Below are 7,769 nucleotides of genomic sequence, written 5' to 3' on the forward strand. Positions count from 1 at the left end.
CACCAATATCGATATGCTCCAATATCGATTCTTAAATCAAAATATCAATACTTTAATTCAGGAGTGTCCAAACTTTTTCCACCAAGGGCCACATAATGAAAAGTCAAAGTATGCGGGGGCCATTTTGATATTTTGTATTTAAATAAATACACAACTGATCATGTCAGCTTTGTATTATTATTAGTTAGAACATTTCAGCTTTTTGTTGCTCGTTTTTCTTACATTTCTACTGTTAATATTAATAAACATTAAATGGGTTATGCTTGTATAGTGCTTTTCTACCTTTAAGGTACTCAAAGCGCTTTGACACTATTTCCACATTCACCCATTCATTCACACACTGAGGGTGGGAGCTGCCATACAAGGTGCTAACCATGACCCATCAGGAGCAAGGGTGAAGTGTCTTGCCCAAGGACACAACGGACGTGACGAGGGTGGTAGAAGCTGGGGATTGAACCAGGAACCCTCAGGTTGCTGGCACGGCCACTCTAACCGCAGCACGCCGTCTCCGGTAATAATACGATAATTTTCTATCTATATTTAATTCATAAGTTAGTATCGATTTATTTTTCAAATAATTACCTAAACTTTGTTTATATTTTAATAAGTACAGTCGTGGTCAAAAGTTTACATACACTTGTAAAGAACATAATGTCATGGCTGTCTTGAATTTCCAATCATTTCTACAACTCTTATTTTTTTGTGATAGAGTGATTGCAGCACATACTTCTTGGTCACAAAAAAAATTCATGAAGTTTGGTTCTTTTATGAATTTATTATGGGTCTACTGAAAATGTGAGCAAATCTGCTGGGTCAAAAGTATACATACAGCAATGTTAATATTTGCTTACATGTCCCTTGGCAAGTTTCACTGCAATAAGGCACTTTTGGTAGCCATCCACAAGCTTCTGCTTGAATTTTTGACCCCTTCTCTCAACAAAATTGATGCAGTTCAGCTACATTTGTTGGTTTTCTGACATGGACTTGTCAGAAATTGAGCTGTTTGGCCACAATACCCAGCAATATGTTTGGAGGAGAAAAAGTGAGGCCTTTAATCCCAGGAACACCATGCCTAACGTCAAGCATGGTGGTGGTAGTATTATGCTCTGGGCCTGTTTTACTGCCAATTGAACTGGTGCTTTAAACGGGACAATGAAAAAGGAGGATTACCTCCAAATTCTTTAGGACAACCTAAAATCATCAGCCCGGAGGTTGGGTCTTGGGTGCAGTTGGGTGTTCCAACAAGACAATGACCCCAAACACACGTCAAAAGTGGTAAAAGAATGGCTAAATCCGGCTAGAATGAAGGTTTTAGAATGGCCTTCCCAAAGTCCTGAATTAAACGTGTGGACAATGCTGAAGAAACAAGTCCATGTCAGAAAACCAACAAATTTAGCTGAACTGCAACAATTTTGTCGAGAGAGGTGGTCAAAAATTCAAGCAGAAGCTTGTGGATGGCTACCAAAAGCTCCTTATTGCAGTGAAACTTGCCAAGGGACACGTAAGCAAATATTAACATTGCTGTATGTATACTTTTGACCCAGCAGATTTGCTCACATTTTCAGTAGACCCATAATAAATTCATAAAAGAACCAAACTTCATGAATGTTTTTTGTGACCAACAAGTATGTGCTCCAATCACTCTATCACAAAAAAATAAGAGTTGTAGAAATGATTGGAAACTCAAGACAGCCATGACATTATGTTCTTTACAAGTGTATGTAAACTTTTGACCACAACTGTACATTTTCTTTTGAGAGCTTCTAATATTTTAGATCAGGGGTTTCTAGACTTTTTCCACCAGGGGCCACATAATGAAAAGTCAAGTATGGGAGGGGGGGGGCATGTTTTATTTAGAAAAAAAATGCTAAAAAAAAACCATCCATCCATCCATTTTCTTCCTGTCCCTTATGGGGTCACGTGGGATGCTGAAAAAAGATATTATATATATTTAAAGATAAAACTTTGTGCTATAGGTGACTATATATGCACACCGGTATATATTTTTGTATTAATTATTAGTTTAAAATGCTCAGCTTTTTCTCACATTACGATTTCTTTCTCTTCTGTCTTACATATTTCTGTAGTTTTTTTTTCCTTTATATTCTAATATTGGCTATTAATAATTTTTAATGCTCTTATTACTTTACTTATTTTCATTTTATGATTTAAACACCATTTTTGTGTATTCTGTATGATTGTGTCCTTTTTTTTGTACAAACTTGGCTATATTGTCAGTCACGCCACTTCAATATACTTCAGAGTTTGAAATAATAACTCTGTTGTAATATTTATGCTATGAGATATGTTATTAGTGGCAGCACGGCAGTACAGGGGTTAGTGCGTGTGCCTCACAATACGAAGGTCCTGGGTTCAATCCCGGGCTCGAGATCTTTCTGTGTGAAGTTTGCATGTTGTGACTGCGTGGGTTCCGGGTACTCCGGCTTCCTCCCACCTCCAAAGTCATGCACTTGGGGATAGGTTGATTGGCAACACTAAATGGGCCCTAGTGTGTGAATGTTGTCTGTCTATCTGTGTTGGCCCTGTGATGAGGTGGCGACTTGTCCAGGGTGTACACCGCCTTCCGCCCGAATGCAGCTGAGATAGGCTCCAGCACCCCCTGCGACCCCGAAAGGGACAAGCGGTAGAAAATGGATGGATGGATGGATATGTTATTATTCGAAATACACAACTGTTCTAAATATTAGCAGAAACATTAGGTATATTTGCACAAATGATCGGTATTGCCGATACCAGCCTGAATTTTACTCTGTATGGGATCGGACAGAAAATGAGCAGTATTGCACACACGTCCGCCTAAATATCAGACACAACACTTCCTCATTCTCTGCCAATCACCTTTCAGACACAACACTTCCTCATCCTCTGCCAATCACCTTTTCAGACACAACACTTCCTCATTCTCTGCCAATCACCTTTCATACACGATACGTTTACACTCTGAACGTCAACATGAACATGCTGAAGTTCATCCTCTTTGCTGATGATGCAACCATTACATGTGCAGGTGACGACGTGAAGCAACTTCTGGCCTCTGTAACTGAGGAGATGATAAAGTTAAAAACTTGGTTTAATACCAACAAATTGTCTCTGAATTTGCCATTAGGATTGTGTCCAATGTTCACTACAGACATCATTCAAATCCACTATTTAAGCAACTTAAACTGCACTATGTGATCGACTTTAAAACTGCTCAAATTAGGTTTAGGGCATCCCAAAACTCTCTACCATCCAATATACAGAACCTATTCCAGGATAGAGATGCTCACCATAGTTACAGTCCAAGAGGAAACAACAAATTATATTTGCCTGAATTTAGAACAACTTTAAAATCAATGTGCATTTCAGTGCGTGGAGTCAGTCTGTGGAACAACTTAGGGGACGAGTTAAAAACGTGTTCTAACATGATTCAATTTAAAACACTGTTTAAAGAAGAAGTACGAGGAGGAAAGAGAGTGATGCCCTCAGCACAGAGCGATGGGAGAGGTGTATGGTCAGCGAGTGTTTGAGCCCGTGTGAGTGTTTTGTCTCGTCTTGTCTTGTCTCATAGTAACAGTGGTACTATTGTATTGTTAGTGTACAGGAGCTTTTCTTGTTTTTGTTTGTATAGTATTGTTCTTGTATTATATTGTTTATGTTAAATGTGGAATGAGTGAGAGGGGTTGGGATATTATAAGCATCTGCTTCATCCAACCCCTTTTCAAGCCTTGCATAAATGTCTCTGCCAAAATGTAAAAAAAATGTGTGTTGTTGTATTGTGCAGGTTTGAAATAAATACTTCAATTCAATTCAACATCCGGTCGTGAGGTTAGAAACCCTAGCGCAGAGCAGGGATGACCACGCCCCGCGCTCCCCTGAGCTCATTTGGTTGGTCGCTGCAAAGTCTTTCGCTTGTGCCATGAGTATATGGAAGTAGAATTGTCTCACATCAACTTATATAGATAAATAGATAGATAGATAGTACTTTATTGATTCCTTCAGGGGAGTTCCCTCAGGAAAATTTAATATATATCAATATGATATTAATACATATGCATATATTAATAAATATACAAATACACAAATAAATAATTTGTATAAATAAACACGTATTTGTAAATATATTTTTGAGATTTGAAAATATATACAAATAAAATCTCTAAATATAAAAATGTGATATACAAATAAATCAAGAATTTTATAAATAAACGTATATTTGTAAATATATTTTTGAGATTTGAATACAAATATGCTCAATTTTGTATTGAATTTGCATATGTGGATCGCTGTTTTGCTTTTGTGTCGATGAGACATTCCTACCACAAACCAGATGCACAAATAAATGTGACCTACACACTCCCCTAAACAACCAGCAGAGGGCACTGTAGCCAGAGCGGTCTGGGTCACAGACATGGTCAGACACTGGCGAGCCAATCAGAGGCACACTAGGGAGGGTCATATGACGATTGATATGTGAGGATGATTTGACACACATTGCACTGACAAGAGATCAGTATATACATCGGGACAAGGTCATTAAACGGCATTGATACAATAAAATAAGCAGCTAGCACGGTCTTTCAGATTAACTGGATAAATTAGCATTAGCTAATACAATGCTAACGTTAGCTAGCTCAGGCCCGTTGTGCGTTCTCTCTGTAAAGACGTGGATTGTTTTTGTGCAGAAAACTCCGGGCATTTTGCATATAATGCTCTGTGACCCAGACCGCTCTGGCTGCAGTGCCCTCTGCTGGTTGTTCAGGGGAGTGTGTAGGTCACATTTATTTTTGCATCTGGTTTGTGGTAGGAATGTCTCATCGACACAAAAGCAAAAAAGCGATCCACATATGCAAATTCAATACAAATACAAAATCAAGCATATTTATATTCAAATCTAAAAAATATATTTACAAACACGTTTGTACAAATTCTTGATTTATTTGTATGTCACATTTTTATATTTATAAATTTTATTTGAATGCAGCTGAGATAGGCTCCAGCACCCACGCGACCCCAAAAGGGACAAGCGGTAGAAAATGGATGGATGGATGGATTTGTATACATTTTAAAATCACAAAAATATATTTACAAATACGCATTTATTTATACAAATTATTTATTTATATATCCCATTTGTATATTTATTAATATATGCATATGTATTAATATCATATTGATATATATAAGTTGATGTGAGACAATTCTATTTCCATATGAGTACGCCACTTTTGGTGGCTAAAGGTAACAACTCTATTTTTATTAATAGATTTTAATTTAATTTTTTTAAGGTGTTGCGACTTTTATTTTATTTTGTAGTAGTAGCGACTTCCTCCCGTTCAACTTCCTTTGTTTTCACTTTATCGAAGTGCGCATGCAAGTGACGTCGAGGACATATTTGTTATTTGTTTGTTTTTTTAACAATGTACATACAGACATATTCTCAAGGTACATACAAACCAAGGCACTTTCAACAACTTTTAATATATTACGTGTATAACTTGCAGAATGGAAGAAATCTGTAGTTTTTCTCACAGAGATCTCTATGATCTCTACAACAAAAACGACCTATATTGTTTAAGCACCATCTAGCAACACATAACTTCTTGTTGAACAAAATTCAATCATCAGGTTCCTAATAGTTTCTGAAGGAAAACATTACAGCTTGTGGAGAAGTTTTCACAACAAAGGGCTACATAGCGATAGCATAGACTAACATGCAGTTGGCTATCACAATGTAATCCTATTTAACAGTATTAATATCATGGAAAACAAGTGTAACCTACCCCTAAAAGTGGATGTTCCTGCTTCCTGGCTGCTGGCAGTGTGTACTATTTGTATTATTTGTCATGATGACGACTGGCGAGTGTCAACTTTTCATCACATTTTCACCTTCAGAATGCTTCCTTCATTCAGCAGGTGTCTTAATGAATAAGACAGCAGGTGTCATAATGAACAAGACGGACACCCTTCCTCCAACTTTAACACAAGGCCTCATTACCCTTATACCCAAACCAAACAAAGCTTTACTAATCATTGATAATTGGCGTACAATTAGCCTTCTAAACAATGACTATAAGATTGTAGCTATTATTTTTGGTAAACGTTTAAAATTGGTTCTGGATGACATAATTGATGAGACACAGTCAGGATTTATGAGAGGGAGACACATATCGAATAAATTCAGGCTTGTACTTGACATACTGGATTACCCACAGGTCATTAATGATGAAGGCTTTCTTCTTTTCCTGGACTTCTACAAAGCTTTTGACTCGATCAAACATGAATTTATCTTGAAGACACTTGACAAATTTGGCTTCGGCAATTTTTTCCGCAAAACAATCAAGACTTTGTACTGCAATGGTAATAGCTCGATAAAGCTAAGTTCTGGTACATCTCCAAGGTTCGAATTAAAACGTGGGATACGGCAGGGATGTCCCATTTCTCCATATTTATTTTTGTTAGCCACCCAATTGTTATCGGTTCATATAAAAACTAGTCGTTCAAAGGGGATCTCTATACTAGACAGAGAAATAACTATCAGCCAACTGGCTGACGAGACAACACTCTTTTTGAAGGACTCTTCTCAAATTCCTCTTGCCTTGGATGTGATTCATGTATTCTCTTTGGCTTCTGGTCTCCGTCTGAATGTGAATAAGTGTGAACTAATGGCTGTGAAGAGATGTGAAATGATGTCTATAATTCCAGTTAAGGAGAGTATTAATTACCTAGGAATACTCTTCACTAAAAAGTTCTAGATCGGTCTTGAACTTTACTCCAATTGTAGAAAAAACTAAGAAAAGATTTAACCAATGGCCACAGAGAGATTTATCCTTAAAAGGCAGAACCTTGCTTTCCAAAGCAGAAGGTATCTCCAGGCTTACGTATGCGGCTATTTCCTTAGATGTTAACCAAAAAATATGTAAGACTATTGACAAAATACTTGTTGACTTTATTTGGAAAAACAAAATTAATTATATTAAGAAATCTGTTATAATGAATTACAATCAGGGTGGTCTAAACTTTCTGGATTTCACTACACTAAACAACACCTTCAAGATTAATTGGATAAGACACTATTTGAAAGACCCTACCTCAATTTGGAACTTAATTTCTCATCATGTATTTTCTAACCTTGGAGGCCTAAAATGTTTGCTATTGTGTAACTACAACATTGATAGGATTCCTGTTGCTCTTTCAAACTTCCACAAACAAGCCCTTCTGGCATGGTCTCTTATATACAAGCACAATTTCTCACGTACCAAATATTTCATTTGGAACAATAAAGACATTTGTTACAAAAGGAAATCTCTTTTCCTCAACAATTGGTTCAAGAATGATATTATTTTAGTGAGTGAACTTTTTAATTAACAAGAATTTCTCAACCATTTTAAGGTCCCTGTGACTCCCAAATAATTTGCCATTATATTTGATGCCATTCCAACAGGTGTTGTTACGTTGTACAGGGCTTACTCATCTCCTCTTTCTGCTGTAAAAATTGTGAATGATCCACTTGACACTCCTGTGGGGAAACTTAGCTTTGATCAGAAAAATAACAGAAAAATCTGCAGCTTGTTCCAAAATGATTATGTGTCTGTCTCCTATGTAATTGCGCTCTGGAATAATGTTGTGAATGACATCTGCTGGGTCAAAACGTGGTCCCTTCCTAAAAGGTATTTACTTACCAACAAAGTGAAAGAGATATCTTTTAAAATCATTCATGGTTATTAGCCTGTAAAGACTGTGATGGTTAGATACAAGGAGGACATTGA

The 7,769-nt window shown here is 36.9% G+C and overlaps 1 protein-coding gene across 2 annotated transcripts in view; it reads left to right on the forward strand.

The window, feature by feature from the left end:
• The window catches only part of LOC133655258 (EEF1A lysine methyltransferase 3-like), a 477,733-nt gene that overhangs the window by 458,455 nt on the left and 11,509 nt on the right, over nucleotides 1-7,769 (forward strand). The gene's annotated exons all lie outside the window — the stretch shown is intronic.

Source organism: Entelurus aequoreus, linkage group LG01 (genome assembly GCF_033978785.1).
Source record: "Entelurus aequoreus isolate RoL-2023_Sb linkage group LG01, RoL_Eaeq_v1.1, whole genome shotgun sequence".
Lineage (NCBI taxonomy): Eukaryota > Metazoa > Chordata > Actinopteri > Syngnathiformes > Syngnathidae > Entelurus > Entelurus aequoreus.